The sequence below is a fragment of the Microcaecilia unicolor genome, chromosome 2, assembly GCF_901765095.1.
Source record: "Microcaecilia unicolor chromosome 2, aMicUni1.1, whole genome shotgun sequence".
NCBI lineage: Eukaryota > Metazoa > Chordata > Amphibia > Gymnophiona > Siphonopidae > Microcaecilia > Microcaecilia unicolor.
In genome coordinates, this window is record NC_044032.1 from 652,245,406 (window position 1) to 652,266,613 (window position 21,208).

Consider the following 21,208-nt stretch of genomic DNA (forward strand, 5'->3'; position numbering starts at 1 on the left):
TCCTGCCCAGCATCGCTAGAAATGCTGCCGGAACCCACTAGAACCATTGCGGTTGATTTTCCCATTCCACTGTGCAGGGGACCTGGCTTCTGGCTCCCCTTCGATTTGGGCACTGCCGAAACCGCCAAGGCTGTAGCTTTTGACCGATGCAGGGCAAAGAGGGAGTCCCTAGTCTCACCTGCTCTGGGCTGGCTTCTTCATCACAAGAATCTCCTGCCACCAGCAATAATTCTTCGTCCACGGAGGTGCCGTGAGAAGAGTCACCGGACATACTGCTTGCTGCCTCCGGGTACCCTGCCATGAAAAGCACCAATACCGCCCTGACAACTGCATCTGAGGAGCAGGAAAAGACCCTGCTACATTTAAATAAGCTTCCTTGCCACCCACTCCCTCAATTCCTGTTCCAATGGCTGAGCAGGCCCAAGGCAGGAAAAAAAAAAAAAAATCCTCTAACCCTCTTGATTCCCTCCCTCCCCCCCCCCCCCCCCCCCCCCTCCTGTTCCCTACTCATAAAGCCTATGCATGGTGGCACCCAGCCCAAGGTTAGTATTGCCCTGCGATACTAGCTCTTGGGCTCTCATTTCTTCTACAGTATAAATATTGAGGTCTGTGAGTATCTCTATATGCTTTATGATGACGACTGGTGACCATTTTATTAGCCTCCCTCTGGACCGACTCTATCGTGGCTACATCGTTTTGAAGGTTCGGTCTCCAGAACTGCACACAGTACTCTAAACGGGGCCTCACCAGAGACTTATACAGACATACTATCACATTACATTACATTATAACAAGTCTTTCCGCAGTCATCCATTGGAGTTCTACGTGAATCACAGAAGCAAAAAAAAAAAAGAACCGGACAGACCCTGGGAAGTTACAACTTAACCAATCACATCAATGGTTAATCAGCATTCAAACATTCAAAAATGTATTAAAAAATACAAGTTTTTAATAATTTTTTAAAAGTCAGGTAATTCCTGGTTTGAAAAGTAGATTATTGTAACTGTTTGATATGTGTTCATTAACGAAAAATTATTTACACATTTGCTACGATTAAATATTTCTTTAGCAAACATAGTAACCATTTTCACGTTTGTGTCCTCTTTTTTTGTCTCCGCAAATATGGCAACCCTAGTACTGCTCCCTCGGGTTTCTGTAGCCTAAGTGCATGACCCTACACCTTTTAGCATTAAATCGTAAATCAGCTAGAGGAGAAAACTGAAATTCAGACACCAAAATGTTTTTTCCAGTCAGAACTTGAAACCATAAAATTCTCATTGCTTCTGAATCTGAAAGAACTCCTGCCTCAATCCTTACTTCTTATGGGAATTGTATTTGCCCAGATGGACACCCTGCCACCAGCTGACAGGCTCCTGCAGTCCTGATTACAGGGCTCCTTACATGCATGAACTTGTAGTTGCTTTCAAATTAGAGTTTTCAAGGTATATTCACTGACAACACGTAAAAGATGGTTTGCTTTTAGTTTAACTTTTGGAAGCGCAGCAGTGAAAAAAATCTTCAAGCAAAGAATTTTTGCTTTAGGACTTGGATGTTTGGGGTCCAGTTCCCAATTTGCAGAAGAATGCATGCCCTTTTTGTAGCATTTTGCTCCTCCTAACTTCACTAATAACAGAAAACTGAAACCTATCTGGATTCTGAGAGCAAGGTAGGCACAAATGGGCTGGGAATGTCTTGGAAGTATATAATTTTTTTAGATAAATTCTCACGCAGTCTAAGAGCTACAAATGCCTCCACCCAGTGGGGGTCACACCAGGACCAGATCAGTCTCAGATCAAAAGGAAATCAGCAGAGAACCCAAAGTGTGGTAGAAATATACTGAAAGCTTTTTCCTATTTTGCCTTAATACATCTGGCTGCCGCAGGCAATCTCACACAGCTCATATAAATAAATCATAAGTACATAAGTACATAAGTAGTGCCATACTGGGAAAGACCAAAGGTCCATCTAGCCCAGCATCCTGTCACCGACAGTGGCCAATCCAGGTCAAGGGCACCTGGCACGCTCCCCAAACGTAAAAACATTCCAGACAAGTTATACCTAAAAATGAGGAATTTTTCCAGTCCATTTAATAGCGGTCTATGGACTTGTCCTTTAGGAATCTATCTAACCCCTTTTTAAACTCCGTCAGCTAACCGCCCGTACCACGTTCTCCGGCAATGAATTCCAGAGTCTAATTACACGTTGGGTGAAGAAAAATTTTCTCCGATTCGTTTTAAATTTACCACACTGTAGCTTCAACTCATGCCCTCTAGTCCTAGTATTTTTGGATAGCGTGAACAGTCGCTTCACATCCACCCGATCCATTCCACTCATTATTTTATACACTTCTATCATATCTCCCCTCAGCCGTCTCTTCTCCAAGCTGAAAAGCCCTAGCCTTCTCAGCCTCTCTTCATAGGAAAGTCGTCCCATCCCCACTATCATTTTCGTCGCCCTTCGCTGTACCTTTTCCAATTCTACTATATCTTTTTTGAGATACGGAGACCAGTACTGAACACAATACTCCAGGTGCGGTCGCACCATGGAGCGATACAACGGATACAAATGGGTTAGCAGCGATGGCCTCAGAGAAGTGGTAGGTCATGGCTGGAATATTTCCAAAAAAACTACAACATCTCTGACCATGGGAGCCAACTTTTCAAAATTATTGGGGATGCTAAGCCCGGTGGAAACAACCCCTCCCTGGACATATACAAGGACTTTTCTCAGTATTGGGGGTGCTACAGCACCCACAGAGCCGGCTCCCATGTCTCTGGCCTAAAGAGAGAGGAGAGCCAGGAAGAAGGACCTGCAGACAGTCAGCTGGGTATCCTGGGATTTCTGTTGCTCTCATGCACACACACATTAGTGTTCCTGGCGGCAGCCAGTCTGCCCTGGAAGGGAGCCCATGGGCCGCAGACCCCTCTTTAAAGCTCAAAAGTAGCAGTAACTAGCCCTGCCTGGGAAAGATAGGTGGCTGCTTCATCTGACAGCTTGGGGGCTCTGAGGCTGCTCTTTATCCTGGGCACTGCTCGAAAGCTACCCAGCACATACACCATGGCCATATGCTCATTTTTATTGTGTAAGAGAGGCCTGTGCTCCCTGTGCCAGGGGATAGAAACATAGAAACATGACGGCAGGTAAGGGTCCTATGGCCCATCCAGTCAGCTCATGCTCAGTAACCACTAACTCCTCCTTTTCCTAAGAGATCCCACGTGTCTCTCCCACCCTTTTTACTCTGACACAGTCTTCGTCTCCACAACCTCCACCGGGAGGCCATTCCACACATCCACCACCCTTTCCGTGAAAGAGTACTTCCTCAGATTCGTCCTAAGCCTATTTCCTCTTAACTTCATCTTAAGTTTCCTTCATTTGAAAAAGACTCACCTCCAGTACATTAACGCCACTGAGGTATTTAAACGTCTCTGTCATATCCCCTCTCTCCCGCCTCTTTTCCAGCATATACATGTTGAGATTGAGCCTGTCCCTATATGTTTTATGACCGAGACCACTGACCAATTTTGTAGCCGCCCTCTGGACCGACGCCACCCTGTTTCTATCTTTCCGTAAGTGCGGTCTCCAGAATTACAAGCAGTACTCTAAATGGGGCCTCACCAGTGGCGTTCCTAGGGGGGCTGGCACCCGGGGCGGATCGCCGATTCGCCCCGCCCCCGGGTGCAGCGCCCCCCCCCCCCCGATGCAGCGCGGACCCCCACCCCGGTGAAAGGACACCCCCACGAAGGAAACCCCCCCCCCCCCGCCGGGTGCACGCCGCCGCCGGGGGGGGGGCTGCCGCGTGTGCCTGTCCTCCGTTGTTCCATGCTTATTCTCTGCCCCGGAACAGGAAGTAACCTGTTCCGGGGCAGAGAAGAAGCATGGAACAACGGAGGACAGGCGCGCGCGGCACCCCCCCCCCAGCGGCGTGCACCCGGGGCGGACCGCCCCCACCGCCCCCCCCCCCTAGGAACGCCACTGGGCCTCACCAGAGACTTATACAAGGGCATTATCACCTCTTTTTTTCCTGCTGCTCATCCCTCTCCTTATGCACCCAAGCATCCTTCTGGCTTTGAGCATCGCCTTTTCTACCTGTTTGGCCACCTTAAAGTCATCAGACACAATCACCCCCAAGTCCCATTCTTCTTTTGTACACAAAATCTCTTCACCCCCTATACTGTACCTTTCCCTCAGGTTTTTGTGACTGCTCCGCCACCCAATTTCAGCTAAGCTTCTGAGGATCCATTCCTTCTGCACAGGATTCCTCTATGCATATCCCACGCATGTGTGAACTCCGTTACCGTTTTCATCTCCACCACCTCCCGCGGGAGGGCATTCCAAGCGTCCACCACCCTCTCCGTGAAAAAATACTTCCTGACATCTTTCCTGAATAATCCCAAGACCGTCACAGCAACAGAATGCAGGGCAAGGGCAGCGCTCCGGGCAGGAAAGAGGGGGCTCTTTCCTGCCCCGAAGAGGTCACTAGACCACCAGGGCAGGATAGTAAATAAGGGAAGGGGAGGCTAGGATAAGCCCGCCGCCTGCCCGTTTGTGCAGAAATCCGGACAAACGGGCGGACTGGCAAAACCCTTCCGGACGCCCGGACATGTCCTCAAAAAGAGGTAAATCCAGACATATGGTAACCCTACCCAAGGCGGACCCTAGCATCAAGTAACTATGATTCAGATTATTCTTTCCAATGTGCATCACTTTGCATTTGTCCACATCAAATTTCATCTGCCATTTGGATGCCCAGTCTTCCAATTTCCTAAGGTCTTCCTGCAGTTTTTCACAGTCCACATGTGTTTTAACAACCTCCTAGCACCATGCATCTCTCTGTGGCCTCATTCAGAGAAAACGCCTTGCCTCCCTGCAGAAACCAGCTGTCGTGTAAAGTACGGGCCCAGGCCTGATCCTGCTGTGCTGAAAATAAAGTCAGCACAAAGGCCGTTTTTTGATTACCGGGATTACTAAAATCTCTCCTGGAAAGCGGCAGTGAGGATTACTCTCTCTCTTTTTGTTCCGAGTAATTCCCTTTCTCATTATCTTCCACTTGCACAGGAGGCTGTAGGTTTTGGAGAGGCAGGCTCCCATCAGGGAGTGCTCAAATCGCTGGTCCTGCTCTGCTTTTATGAAGAAGCTGACCTTTCATGTTTGCTTCCTCTGGCTCTTCCTAGAAAGGTGTGGGAGGGAATAAGTGATCTGTGAAGCACAGGAAGCATGGGAAGGATTAGTGGTCCTGTCTTTCCAAAAACTGGGCTTTTTCTGTTCATACAGAAGCCGCTCTGGTTCTGATTTCAGTATATGCTTCACATATTTGTTGCATTTGCTTAGGAGCCCAGTAAGTTTGCAGGCGTCTCTGTATGGATCTCAAGGAGCAGAGCTGTATTTTCCTACCTACCTATGAGGGTGGTCAGTTAACTTGGGGGATATGGAGGGATGTGGGGTCATGTGCAAAAAACACGATCACTGAATGGTAGGACTAGCCTTAACTAGCTATTTTTCTAGGATAGGCCGCATATATATTCAGAACTGTATCATAATATCTACTTGTATACTATTACTATGTCTTATTATCATCACGTTGACCAAGATCCTTCTGTAATACTAAATGTCTATTTTCTAGCATTCTTCCACTAATCATGATGTATTGCATAGAGCCTGCAAAGAGGTGGCAAAATGTGGGATACAAATGCAATAAATAAATAAAATAAAATGTATTGAACTTTTTCAGGATCTTGCCGGGTATTTGTGACCTGGGTTGGCCACTGTTGGAAACAGGATGCTGGGCTTGATGGACCTTTGGTCTGTCCCAGAGTGGCAATACTTTCCCCCCAGCTAGATAGAATCTGTCATTTTCTCAAAATACCCCCCCTCCCATTTATAAAGTTAGTCATTTTGCAAGAGCCTGAAGTAGAACCAATACACGATTGCCAACTCTCTCTTAACTTCTTGCAGTGCTGATGGGCTGACTCTGTTTTCCTGTACTGGGGAGCTCTCTCCCCTCCTAATCTCAGACATCCTTCCCTGCTCTTTGGAAAGAGGATTGTTTGATTTTCTCTTGCTTTCATGTTTCTGAGACTGGTGGTGGCTCACAGCCTGCCAAAGGGAATCAAACAATGCCCTGCTGTTTTTTGATGTCTTTTGTTGTGGTTTAATTCTTGTACTGCTGTTAATTAGATTCCCTGCACATCCCCACCCCACACACACTTCACACAGTTTCTTCAGTCAGTAGAGCACATGAAACTGTACCCTGGAACCTTCCTGTAAAGGAGGACACATTTGCTATCAGGAGATCCCGAATGGTCTGAGGTAATAGTTTTCCCTTACCCTAATAGAATACTGAACCATGTCTGGGACATGAGCTGAAATCCCTGTATCTGGCACTCTGGGTAGCATTAGGAAAGTTAATTTATCTCACTGTCAAGCAGATGATCAAAAGCCCCGCGCTGTCCCAAACAGTGCTCTAAAATAGTGCTGGAAAAGCGCGGGGCGCTATTAGACCTATGGTCAGAGACAATGCATGCAAATTTAAGCAGCGCAATTATCTCTGATTATGGGGTAGAAGTGCGGGCGAATTGTGCCTGAGCATGCGCTCAGTACAATCCTCCCGCACTTGTTTGACAGGTCTGGGCTGGAGACCAATGAAAAGAGAAGGATGCCCATCTTTATTGGAATTTATTGGAAGATGGACGTCCTCAACTGCCTGTTGCAGGGACGGCCAAATTTCAAGGGAGTGTCGGAGGTATAGCGACGGGGCAGTTGAGGACGTCCAAAATGTGGACGTTTCTGTGACGGGGCAGTAGAGGACATCAAAATTTTGGACGTTTCTGCAATGGTCAGTTCAGAACATCCAAAATTGGATGTTTCTATGAGAAAGACGTCTTTCTCATAGAAACATCCAATTTTGGACGTCCTTAACTGCCCATTGCAGAAACGTCCAAAATTTGGACGTCCTGAAGTTTTTTCCAAGAAAGGTGGCCCCTTGTGACCTCAGACTGGTGGGTTGTTCATATAGTCCATTTTAGTTATACCCTGCATTGGTGGCACCCACCACCAAATTGCCCACCAAGAGCATCTCATCTTAGTTCTCGTCACAAGAAGATACTTACAGAGGAATTCTCTGCCCTTCTAAAGGCCTACGCAGTCGGGATTCTGTTCCAGGTACTTTAGATGATTAAACTGCAGGGAGGGCGGCGGTATGAAAGCGTGTATTGATATTGTGCCAAAGAAAGCAAGGGATGTGTTCCATCTCATCCTAGACCTAAGGGCCCTAATCAAATTCTTGGTCAAAGAAAAGAATGTAGTGACAGCAGCTGGCCTTACGGAATTTAAAGGGGGTTTGGACAGATTCCTGAAGGAAAAACTGAGCCCAAAGTGGGTAGGCACATCATTTTCTCTGCCCCACCCTACTCCCACCTCAAAATATCAGTACATTAGCTAATGAGGATCCCCAAGCTCTGGCAGCTGTGGACTTTCTCTGAAGGTGGCCAGAACTCCCTTTTACCAAGCTTGGCAAGCAGCCGCAATGTCCCTAAGCCACTGATGCCGGCACCCCATGCATGCTTAGCTGTCGGTGGCTCAAGGATGCTGTTGCTGACTGCAGAGCTTGGTAGAAGGAAGTTCTGGCCGCCTCTGGAGGAGGTCCTCAGCTGTGGAGGCTTGGGTTTCCTACCCAGCTACAGTGGGGGAAATAAGTATTTGATCCCTTGCTGATTTTGTAAGTTTGCCCACTGACAAAGACATGAGCAGCCCATAATTGAAGGGTAGGTTATTGGTAACAGTGAGAGATAGCACATCACAAATTAAATCCGGAAAATCACATTGTGGAAAGTATATGAATTTATTTGCATTCTGCAGAGGGAAATAAGTATTTAATCCCTCTGGCAAACAAGACCTAATACTTGGTGGCAAAACCCTTGTTGGCAAGCACAGCGGTCAGACGTCTTCTGTAGTTGATGATGAGGTTTGCACACATGTCAGGAGGAATTTTGGTCCACTCCTCTTTGCAGATCATCTCTAAATCATTAAGAGTTCTGGGCTGTCGCTTGGCAACTCGCATCTTCAGCTCCCTCCATAAGTTTTCAATGGGATTAAGGTCTGGTGACTGGCTAGGCCACTCCATGACCCTAATGTGCTTCTTCCTGAGCCACTCCTTTGTTGCCTTGGCTGTATGTTTTGGGTCATTGTCGTGCTGGAAAACCCAGCCACGACCCATTTTTAAGGCCCTGGCGGAGGGAAGGAGGTTGTCACTCAGAATTGTACGGTACATGGCCCCATCCATTCTCCCATTGATGCGGTGAAGTAGTCCTGTGCCCTTAGCAGAGAAACACCCCCAAAACATAACATTTCCACCTCCATGCTTGACAGTGGGGACGATGTTCTTTGGGTCATAGGCAGCATTTCTCTTCCTCCAAACACGGCGAGTTGAGTTCATGCCAAAGAGCTCAATTTTTGTCTCATCTGACCACAGCACCTTCTCCCAATCACTCTCGGCATCATCCAGGTGTTCACTGGCAAACTTCAGACGGGCCGTCACATGTGCCTTCCGGAGCAGGGGGACCTTGCGGGCACTGCAGGATTGCAATCCGTTATGTCGTAATGTGTTACCAATGGTTTTCGTGGTGACAGTGGTCCCAGCTGCCTTGAGATCATTGACAAGTTCCCCCCTTGTAGTTGTAGGCTGATTTCTAACCTTCCTCATGATCAAGGATACCCCACGAGGTGAGATTTTGCGTGGAGCCCCAGATCTTTGTCGATTGACAGTCATTTTGTACTTCTTCCATTTTCTTACTATGGCACCAACAGTTGTCTCCTTCTCGCCCAGCGTCTTACTGATGGTTTTGTAGCCCATTCCAGCCTTGTGCAGGTGTATGATCTTGTCCCTGACATCCTTAGACAGCTCCTTGCTCTTGGCCATTTTGTAGAGGTTAGAGTCTGACTGATTCACTGAGTCTGTGGACAGGTGTCTTTCATACAGGTGACCATTGCCGACAGCTGTCTGTCATGCAGGTAACGAGTTGATTTGGAGCATCTACCTGGTCTGTAGGGGCCAGATCTCTTACTGGTTGGTGGGGGATCAAATACTTATTTCCCTCTGCAGAATGCAAATAAATTCATATACTTTCCACAATGTGATTTTCCGGATTTAATTTGTGATGTGCTATCTCTCACTGTTACCAATAACCTACCCTTCAATTATGGGCTGCTCATGTCTTTGTCAGTGGGCAAACTTACAAAATCAGCAAGGGATCAAATACTTATTTCCCCCACTGTATACAGCAAGGGTCAGAACCAGTATCAGACTTGCTAGGGCCCAGGTCAGAAAAAGGAGGGCCCCTCCCCAATCCCTTCTCCTCCCTGCCTTCGCTCCGATTTCCCCACTTGCCATTTTTATCACACTGACAGACCCCCACTAAATATAAAACAAGGGATCACAAATTAGAAATAAAAATATTTAGACAAAAATTGAACTGGGAACCCCCAAAAGTTAAAATTAGCATGTTCTGCAACACTGGAGAAGTAGAAACAGAAATACATTTCTTTTTCTACTGAACACAGTACAAAGTCATTTTGCTATGTACATTTCCCAAAGCTAACATATTCCATTTTAAACATTCAAAATAAAATTCTTTTTTTCTACCTTTGTGGTCTGGACATTGTATTTTTCCATCATGTTGGGTCCAGTTTCTCTTTTCTGTTTTCCTATCTGTTGTCTGCTAAGTCTTCTTCAAGCAGCTACTGTCCATTTGCCTTTTTTACCCTCACTACACCTGCCTCTGACATATTGATCGATCCTTTTCAGATCTTTCATCTCTTTTTTTTCTTTTCTGCTTCTCTGTCAACTAAAATTTCACCCTCTCTCACCCTTCTTCTCCTTTTTACTTTACAGCTACCTATCAAATTTCCATCTTCTTTTCTCACCCACCAGCTCTCCCATTCCCCATCTCACACCTGCCTTCCCCAGCCCTCTATTCCCTTTCATCTTTAGTCTACTCCCCATTACTATATTTCTACCCTCTGTAATCACTATCTTCTCATTCATTTCCTTGCCACTTCCTTCCTTCCTCTCCTCGCCTCTCCCTCCCTCCACCCTTCTAGCCCAGCATCTGCTCCCTCTTTCACCCCTCCCTTCTCATACAGCCTGATATCTCCCTGTCCCTTCTATCTTCTGCTCTCTCCCCCATGGTCCAATATTTCTCCCTGTCTTCCCTCACTTCTGGGACAGACTGAAGGTCCATCAAGCCCAGCATCCTGTTTCCAACAGTGCCAATCCAGGTCACAAATACCTGGCAAGATCACAAAAAAGTTCAATACATTTTATGCTGCTTATCCCAGAAATAAGCAGTGGATTTTCCCCAAGTCAATTTAATAATGGTTTATGGACTTTTCCTTAGGAAGCCAGCTAAACATTTTTAAAACCCTGCTAGGCTAACTGATTTTACTACATTTTTTGGCAACGAATTCCAGAGTTTAATTACATGTTGAGTGAAGAAATATTTTCTCTGATTCGTTTTAAATTTACTACTTTGTAGCTTCATTGCATGCCCCCTAGTACTAGTATTTTTGGAAAGGGTAAAAAGCGATTCATGTCTACCTGTTCCACTCCACTCATTATTTTATAGACCTCTACCATATCTTCCCTCAGCTATCTCTTCTCCAAGCTGAAGAGCCCTAGCCGCTTTAGCCTTTCCTCATAGGGAAGTCGTCCCATCCCCTTTATCATTTTCATCGCCCTTCTCTGTACCTTTTCTAATTTCACTATATCTTTTTTGAGATGCGGTGACCAGAATTGTACACAATATTCATGGTGCGGTCGCTCCATGGAGCGATACAAAGGCATTATAACATCCTCATTTTTGTTTTCCTTTCCTTTCCTAATAATACCTAACATTTTATTTGCTTTCTTAGCCACCACAGTACACTGAGCAGAGGGATTCAACGTATCATCAACGATGATACCTAGATTCCTTTCCTGATCAGTGACTCCTAATGTGGAACCTTGCATTACATAACTGTAGCTCGGGTTCATCTTTCCCACATGCATCACTTTGCACTTGCTCACATTGAATGTCATCTGCCATTTAGCCTCCCAGTCTCGTAAGGTCCTCTTGTAATTTTTCACAATCCTCTTACGATTTAACAACTTTGAATAACTTTGTGTCATCAGCAAATTTAATTACCTCACTAGTTAGTCTCATCTCTAGAATATTTGCAGATATGTTAAAAAGCAACGGTCCCAGCATAGACCCCTGGGGAACCCCACTAACTACCCTTCTCCATTGAGAATACTGACCATTTAACCCTACTCTCTGTTTTCTATTTTTTAACCAGCTTTTAATCCACAATAGGACTTTCCAGTTTCCTCTGGAGTCTTTCATGAGGTACTTTGTCAAATGTCTTTTGAAATTCCAGATACACAATATCGACCGGCTCACCTTTATCCACATGTTTGTTCACCCCTTCAAAGAAATGTAGTAGATTGGTGAGGCAAGATTTCCCTTCACTAAATCCATGTTGGCTTTGAGGCATATTTTCAAAGCACTTTGGGAGGCTAAGTTCCATAGGTTTCTATGGAACTTTGGGAGGCTAAGTGCTTTGAAAATATGCCTCTATGTCTCATTAATTCACACTTTTGAATATGCTTAGTAATTTTATTCTTTATAATACTACTATTTTGCCCGGCACCGATGTCAGGCTCACCAATCTATAATTTCCCAGATCTCCTCTGGAACCTTTTTTAAAAATTGGTGTTACATTGGCCACGTACCATGCTTGATTTTAAAGACTGCTAATTATGAGGTTCTTCTTACCTGGTTAGCTATGCAGGCATCGGCACTAAATATTGCTGGCATCCTCATAACTCTTGTCTCATCCCTGACTCTGCCCCCTCTAATGCCCCTCTCCTGCGCACTTTCAAGTACTTCTGAACGACAGTAGCCAGCCTGCTGAGCATGATTTCAGCAGGCAGGACCCTCTCCTGTCCCCTTAAATTGCTTTGACTATTGGCTGTACATTTTTATTCCATCCTCTTGCCATACAGGGATCCTCCATGTTTTTTCCACACCTTTTTGAATAGCATGGAGGTTGTGGGGAAAGTTCAAATAGCCAACATGCATTGAAATTAAAAATAGGCAGAGATAAATGATTCCAAATGGTTGAGTTGCATATGTTGTATGGAAGGGGTGGAGAAGGAAAATCCATTTGAGTTCCACAGCAGGCCTCGGGGCAGCCAGGCCAACTGGGTCAGTGGCATCACCTTGGTTACAGACTGAAGAGGTTGTATGTTCACTAGTTTGGCAGTTGTTTAGGTTATTTTGTAGTAAGACGTGACTGGGGAGGGGTGGGAGCAAGATGTTATAATGGGCATAGCAGAGTCCGGAGCCAGAAACGTACCCTGTATGGCATGCCTCCAAGTGCTGCCACCCGTACTGTGTTGTGGTGCATTGTGGTCAAACAAGGGAAGCCAATGTATGGGACACAATTTTGGCAGCCCCACCTTCTGTGTGCCCTGTGCAGCCACACCGTCCGCACATATCTTTCTTCAGCCTTGAATGGACAAGTAGAGTAACAGACTGGAGATCCCTCATAGTCTTCCACAGGGCTTAGTTTTCTGGTTCATAGAATCATGAAGCATAGAACCATGATGGCAGATCAATGCCAAATGGTCCATCCAGTCTGCCCGTCCTCCTCCTTTCCCTAAGAGATCCCATGTGCTTGTCCCAAGCTTTCACAATCTTTATGTCCACCACCTCCACCAGGAGACTGTTCCACACATCCACAACTCTTTCTGAGTCCACAACCTTTTAACTTCATCCTCTGCGCTCTCATTCTGGAGTTTTCTTTCAATTGAAATAGACTCAACTCCTGTACATTAAAGCCATGGAGATATTTAAATGTCTGTCATATCCCCTTTTTCCTGCCTTTCTTCCATTGTATACATATTGAGGTCTATAAGTCTGTCCTCATACGCTTTATGACAGAGACCACTGACTAATTTTGTAGCAGTCCTCTGGACCGCGGTGACTCCATCCTGTTTTTATCTTTTTGAAAGTTCAGCCTCCAGAATTGCACACAGTAATCTAAATGGGGCTTCACCAGAGACTTATACAAGGGCACAACCATCTCTTTGTTCCTGCTCTCTATACTCCTGAGCATCCTTCTGGCTTTGGCTGTTGCCTTTTCTACCTGTTTTACCACCTTAAGTTTGTCATGCACGATCACCTTCAGGTCCTGGTCTTTCGCACATGGAAGTACTTCATCCCCTAAAAAATACCGCTCCCCAGCCCAAGTCTGTAATTGAAAAGGTGCTTCCTTCATGTAGATGTGAGTCAGGATGTATGGATTTAGGAAATTCTCTTCCAAGAATGTTTATCTCTTGGTCCCCTACAGCTATTTCCATAAGACACAAGGACTGCAAACATTCATATACCACAAGCCTACAGACTGATCCAAGTATCAACAGATAGAAAGCTGCCACCACAAACCCACAAAGCACGCCACCCTTTTCAGCCAAGCCATACACTCGAATGGAATGTGTCCAGACATGTAGAAGAGAGATTGAGATAAAACGCGCTCTGATGAGAGACCTCGCACAGAAACAGGGAATCTCGCTGCAGGTGAAGACCGTAAGACCTATCCACCCTTCCCACTTTATTTCCTTCCTAGTACAGCTGAAATCTGACCTCCCCCTTGTTCTTTTTTATCTGAGGATCCCCTGTGCTTGTTAATCGAATTCTATTAATATTTGTGCCTTTCTATGAAGAAATATTTTATTTAACATATATGATCACCTTGCTGTTACCTACTTAAGCCCTAATCATATGAACAGCCACAAGAGACTGGACCAAAAATCCATCTAGTGCAACCGTTTAATTTTTGTACTTGTTCATGAGATTCTACTCCTAATTTCTATAGTGCTACTAGATATGTGCAGCACTGTACACGAATACATAAGAGATATTCCCTGTACAATAAACAGCGGTGCAGGATAATGTTATCAAAGAAGACGCTTTTTCCACATGTTAATTTCTCCCCCCAAATAATCCTCCTCACGCACCCCATAGGTCATCCATCTGCCAGTTGCTGAAACTATAACCTTTGAGTTTTTTTGGCTAGAATAGCCTTGATGGCTTTGCACATATGCAGCAGGCACTAAATATACTGAGATTATTGACTAGAATAGTCTAGAAGGCTTTGCACATGAGCAGTAGGCACTAGATATATTGAGAATGCCAGATTATTGACTAGAAGAATCTAGAAGTCTTTGCACATGAACAGTAGGGGTGCAAGATATGCTGAATGTGTCAGATTATTGGGTAGAATAGTCTAGAAGGCTTTGCTCACATGCAGCAGGCACTAAATTTACTGAGAGTGTCAGATTATTGAGTAGAATAGTCTAGGCTTTGCACATGAGCACTAGGTGTAAAATATGCTGAGTTGTCAGATTATTGGGTAGAATAGTCTAGAAGGCTTTGCTCACATGCAGCAGGCACTAGATATACCGAGAGTGTCATATTATTGGGTAGAATAGTCTAGAAGGCTTTGCTCACATGCAGCAGGCACTAGATATACTGAGAGTGTCATATTATTGGGTAGAATAGTCTAGAAGGCTTTGCACATGAACAGTAGGCACTAGATATATCGAGAATTCCAGATTATTGACTAGAAGAATCTAGAAGTCTTTGCACATGAACAGTAGGGGTGCAGGATATGCTGAATGTGTCAGATTATTGGGTAGAATAGTCTAGAAGGCTTTGCTCACATGCAGCAGGCACTAGATATACTGAGAGTGCCAGATTATTTGCTTTCGTAGCCTAGAACATTTGCACACATGCAGTAGGAATTGCACCAAGAAGCCCTCAGCAAAATCCTTCAGTCTGTTTTATCAGTGGAGCAAATAGCAGGGTTTAGCAGCAGCTCCACTTCACAGAGGCTCTCATAAGTCTTCCCCCCCCCCCCCCTCTTCCCCGTTTTCCTTCATTTTCTTGTTTTTCTTTATTTTCCAAATTCTTTGGCAGAAGCCCATTTTTACACCGAAGGCTAGGAAATAATCCTCAGGTTTCTAAAAGTGTTCAGCATGCAATTAATGACAGCCGTGGGAGTAAAGTTGATACTTTCAGTTGTTCAGTGTGTTCACACAGGCCCCCCAGCACTGGGACTGTTGCCACTAATTTCGTTGAAGTACAAACATTTGGGCAGACAGAGGCTGACTGAGGGTTTGAGTAAAAAGGACACCTGCTCTCCTACCAGCCTCCTATCTGAGAAACAAAGTACTACTGAGCGTGAAACCTACATCTCCACTTTCCCATCATCTGAGTCCTCTGGCCATGAGGATGCAGTTTTCCTCTTAAAAAAAAGGGTGAGCTGGAATGACCTGGAGCCTCAATGCTATGGAGCATTGATTCCCTAAGACCTTGATGTTGTGAAATCAGAGTATTCGCATGTCTCTTTCGGCCCCTGTGTCACCGTTACAGACGTATTATCATGTGTAGCTGTTCCACGTATTATCTGGGGTAGTCTTCAAAAAGGACAGAATCTTCTAGCTAAGCTTGTAAATTTTAGCCACATGCTAGGGTTGTGGTTTTAATCCAGGTAGGCCCCGTGAGGATCTCCCTTTCAAGAGATCCGCCTGCTTCACTGCTTCTGTTCATCCGGATGGACTTTTCCTTTCCCTGGCCTTTGTCAAGAAGATGTCCACCTTTTGCGGTTTATAGTTTAAAAAGTGGGAGGCACCTCTCTCTTCCCGACCCATAGCGAAGAGGATGAAAGCAGTGTTTGGGCTAAGATCTGTACCAAAGTTCAGCAATTCTCAGAAGCCTCAGCAACTGGCTTGTTCTGGGCATCTCAGAAATATAAAAGACTGCAACATCCTTATCCTGGTCTGTGAGGGCAAAACATACGGCAAACGTTTTTGTCTAAGTTATATAAGATACATTGTGAGAATAGGATCAAGTAGGATGGCTTAATTTGGAGCCTCAGGGCTCCATGATGATACACATGATGTGGAGGAGTAACATACTGGGTTTTTTTTTTGTTACATTTGTACCCCGCGCTTTCCCACTCATGGCAGGCTCAATGCGGTAGGCAATGGAAAGTTAAGTGACTTGCCCAGAGTCACAAGGAGCTGCCTGTGCTGGGAATCGAACTCAGTTCCTCAGTTCCCCAGGACCAAATTCCACCACCCTAACCACTAGGCCACTCCTAGAACTAGGGGAATTGGGTTAAATTTCCACTGCAGCTCCTTGTGAATCGGAGAAGTCACTTAACCCTTTATTGCCCCAAGTAGAAAAGAAGTATCTGTATATAATCCAGGGGCGTAACCACGGGTGGGCCTGGGTGGGCCCAGGCCCACCCATTTCCACCCAAGGCCCACCCAAAAATAATGGATCGCAACCGCAGCTTCACGTGAGTCTTCTTTTCTCTCCCTCGCCCCCACTGCAAAGCATCTGGGCGCAGCGTTTCAGATCCACTCCGGAGCCTTCCCTCTGTGACCTGCTGCTGAGATGAATCTCTTTCCCCTCCCTTACCCCTGCCGTAAGCATCCGGTTTAAATTAAGGGCGGGGCCAGCAGTGATTCGCTGAGCACTCCAGAGCTTTCCCTCTGCCACGATCTGCCCTCTCGGAAACAGGAAGTTGCGCTGAAGAGAGCTCAGCTGATCGTGGTGGAGGGAAGGCTCTGGAGCAGGTCTCTTCATCTGTGATCAGCGATAGTGAGGGAGGAAAACGGAGTGAGTGGCTGTACCTGTAGGGTGGGAGAGGGACAGGCTGGGAGACAGTGGCTTCACCTGCGTGGGGGTGGGAGGTGGGGGGGGGGCTTGAGGCCTTAGGGAAGGGATTGGAGAGAGGTTCTGGACCTTCAAAAAGGGGGGGGGGGGGGGTTGGCTGGAGAAAAGGGAGAGAGATTCTGGACCTGCAAAAGGGGGGAGATGGCTGGCTGGAGGGAAGGGAGCCAAGTTTGGGACCTGCAAGGGGAGAGGTTGCTGCTTGGAGGGAAGGGAGAGAGTTTTGGATCTGCAAAGGAGGGTGGTGGCTGGCTGGAGGCAAGGGTAAAAGGCAAGGGAGAGAGATGCTGGACCTGAAAGGGGGGGAGGAAGGTGGAGGGAAGGATGAGAGGTTCTGGACCTGCAAGGGAGAGAGGCTGGGGGCTGGAGGAAAGGAAGAGAGTTGTTAGACTTGCAAGGGGGGCAGGCTGGAAGGAAGGGAGAGAGGTGCTGGACCTGTGGGGAGGGGGGCTAGAGGCTGGAGGGAAGGCCTGCAGGGGAGGCTTGAGGGAAGGGAGAGAGGTGCTGTACCAGGAGGAGAGATTAGAGGGAAGGGAGAGAGATGGCGGATCAAGGAGATGAAGGAAGAGGAAGACAAATTGTTTAACCCACAGTGGGAGAAAGAGCCAAAAGCTGGAAGAGAGAAGCAGAGTAGCTGGATAGGTGGGATCGGAGAGCAGAGAGAGACATTGGTGTGAGTGAAGAAGAAAGGGGAGATACAGAAACAGACGTGAGATGCTGTATTGGAATGATATATGAACACAGAGGGGTGATGCCTGACAGAGAGGGGGGAATGTGAGAATAGAGAGGCTATGCTGGACACTTGGAGGGAGGGGTATATGGTCACAGGGGAGAGATACTAGACATAGGGGACAATGGGAACTCAAAAGGGAGATACTGGGCATGTGAGGGCATAGGGACACAAGGGGTGATGCTGGACACAGGGGTAGGGGATAGAAGGGTGGTGATGGATGCAGGAATTTGAACATAGTGGAGATACTGGACAAGGAACTATAGGGACACAGAGATGGGAGATGGATGGTGGACATGGAGAGAGAAGAAATGACAAATAGACAGGAAACCCTGGTAAGTGAATTAAGACAGAAGAAAGCAGAAACCAGAGACTAGAACCAAGCTGATTTGAAAAATAAAATAACCAGACATCAAAAGGTAGGAAAAAAAATCATTTTTTTTTTCAATTTTGTAATTAAAATGTGTCACATTTGGAATGTACATCTTGCCAGAGCTGGTGTTAGACATGGCTGGAGCCCAGGCCATAAATTTGGGAGGGAACCCCAAAGCCCATCACCAGACTGCACTGCCTTCAGCTTCCATCATGCTTGTGGCTCTCTCTGGCCAGGCCGCCAGGGGACCAAGAGCAATTGCTCTAGTTGCACTCCAACACCATCCCTGGCACGTACTATGTTTATATTTTGCACAGGAGGAAATGCATTTCTTTCTGTATCTCTGGTATTGTATTACATGCAAGATCTGGCTTTTTGGGGTTTTGGTTATATTTATGTTTATACATTTTAGTCAATTATTCTAGATTTGGCATTTTTATTCCGTGTGTGTGATCGAGGTATTCCGTTAGCATGAATTTTCTATGTAGCCTTCTGTAGTAAGTTTAGTTTGTTCAGTTTTCCCAATAGATGTATTGATATTTTACGGCCCCACTGTAATATGTAGGGCAATGCCTTTTTCATAGATAGGATCCTTCTTTTGGAAGTTAGTGCTGGCATTGTAGATTTGCATTAGGTTATGAGTGACATTTTGTTTTAAAGATTGTTTAATTTACTATATGGCGGCTGTTGAGATTACAGTGAGTTTTATGGGGAAATGTCCTAACTCTGCTCTGTACCTATTGGGGGAGGGACAGGGGGTTCTGTGGATGCAGAATTTATTTGCCTTTAATATTAGACTATACTTTCTGGGATCATTTCTATAGTGTGTAACTGGAAAGATATGTTGAAAAGTGTTTGGTCTTGCTATACAGGCTAAGTATGTGTGTTAGGGACCCGAGGCTCAATGGAGGCAGAAGAGTGCAATCTCTTGTACTTCCCCCTGAAGCCTGCACTGCTACCCTTATTGATGTTATTGGGAGTGGAGTGGAGCTGGTGCATGGGGTGGGGTATCAGGTGGCAAGTTTTTCAATTTCAAAAAAGTTGGCAACCCTGGTGCCCACCCATCTGACTTGTTGGCCCACCCAAAAATTGCTTTCTGGCTACACCACTGATATAATCTCTTTTATTGTATCCACAAAAATGCAGCATGGGCAGTTGCACAGGGCCCCATGGTCCTGGCACGTCTGACCCCTGTCTTGGAATATCCCCCTCCCCCCGCTCGCTACCCACTACATCCACGTAAGGGCCAGCATAAACCAGTTAATATGGTAAGCGCGGCAGGGGGTTCTAGCCATTGGTGGGTGCCAGAGGCTGAAGGAAAACTGCAATACCAACAACTGCCACATTGGCCTTGAGCGGTGGACTAACCTCCCCTACTGCCTGTTGCTGCCTTAATTTGTGGCTACTACTACCGCTGCTGCTGAGTGCATCTGTTCCACCTCCACAGGCCCACCAGCAGCCAACCGTAGCAGCACTCAAGTTATCAACACTTCGAGTAACAGTAACATAGTAGATGACAGCAGAAAAAGACCTGCACGGTCCATCCAGTCTGCCCAACAAGACAACTCATGTGTGCTACTTTTGTGTATACCCTACTTTGATTTGTACCTGTGCTCTTCAGGGCACAGACCGTATAAGTCTGCCCAGCACTAGCCCCGCCTCCCAACCACCGGCTCTGGCATAGACCGTATAAGTCTGCCCAGCACTATCCCCGCCTCCCAACCACCGGCTCTGGCACAGACCGTATAAGTCTGCCTTGCACTATCCCCGCCTCCCAACCTCCAGCCCCGCCTCCCACTACCGGCTCTGCTATCCAATCCGCACCTTCCAGCCCCTGTGCTCTTAGCTCCCGAAGGCAGAGGAATATTGTGTCCAATTCTGGTTGCCGCATCTCAAAAAAGATATAAAGGAATTGGAGAAGGTGCAGAGAAGGACGACGAAAATGATAAAAGGGATGGAACAACTTCCCTATGAGGAAAGGCTGAGAAGGTTAGGGCTCTTCAGCTTGGAGAAAAGGCGGCTGAGGGTTGATATGATAGAAGCCTACAAGATAATGAGCAGAGTAGAGCGGACAAATGTGAAGCGTTTGTTTACACTTTCAAACAACAATAGAACCAGGGGACACAAGATGAAGCTAGAATATGGTAGATTTAAAACAAACAGGAGAAAGGTTTTCTTTACTCAGCGTGTAGTTAGACTCTGGAACTCGTTGCCAGAGAATGTAGTGACAGCAGCTGGCCTTACAGAGTTTAAAGGGGGTTTGGACAGATTCCTGAGGGAAAAGTCCATTGAACATTATTAATTTTTTTTTGGGGGGGGAGAGGGGTTTGCCGGGTTCTTGAAGCCTGGATTGGCCGCTGTTAGAGACAGAATGCTGGGTTTGATGGACCATTGGTCTTTTCCCACTATGGCAGTGCTTATGTTCTTATGAGGAGGGTGGGACGGGCAGGGCCTTGCCTTTGGGAGCTACTTACTTACCCAATAACAGAAGGAGTGGCTGAGATACAGTTTTATTGATGTAAAAACACTGTGGTGTTTCAAGAGGAAATTTAGTAGAGATAGCTGTCTGAAAAAATGTATACCAATTTAAAAATATTTAAAGAACATTTTCCTTTCAAATCGAAGCTATTCTGTCAAGCAAAACAGCCAACTTTCCAACTTACTACTGCTACTACTACTTAACATTTCTAAAGCACTACTAGGGTTACGCAGCGCTGTACAGTTTAACATAGAAGGATAGTCCCTGCTCAAGGAGCTTACAATCTGGTCTTCTAGGGATCTCCCCTATCCTGTTCAATCTCTTTGTGTCATCCCATGCCTCAATACACCTGGGACTTAATGAACTACTTTTATCCTATGTGGATGACATCCTGCTTCTCTTACCAGTGACAGCATCAATCATTGATCCAGCTCAGTCTGTGGCGAATGGTATGACTGCTATTAGCACCTGGGCCCTGATCAATAAACTGAAATTGAATGCGCAGAAAACCAAGGTCCTCTGGTTCCGAAATCAGGGAGTTGAGGTTCATCATCAACTCCAATCAAATCTGAAACCAAGGGTCTTGCTTGATTCTTCACTTACCTACTCTTCCCGTATTAACCAGCTATGGAAGAAAACACTAGTCAAAATGAGACAGCTACGTCTAGTCAGATCATTCTTCGACCAAAAGCATTCGCACTACTAGTCCATATGTTAGTTCTACCTCACTTGGATTAGTATTAAGTGTAAAATATCAGAAAAAAACTGCAAATCAATCAGAACACAGCTGCTAGACTAATATACAGATTGAATAGTTATACTAGTGTTTCAACTCATCTAAACAAACT

General features: G+C 46.0%; 1 protein-coding gene and 1 pseudogene across 1 annotated transcript in view; both read left to right on the forward strand.

Annotated features, from left to right (window-relative positions):
* SPATA5 (spermatogenesis associated 5) overlaps positions 1 to 21,208 on the forward strand; it is a 488,555-nt gene that overhangs the window by 328,362 nt on the left and 138,985 nt on the right.
* LOC115463892 lies at positions 18,675 to 18,767 on the forward strand (annotated as a pseudogene).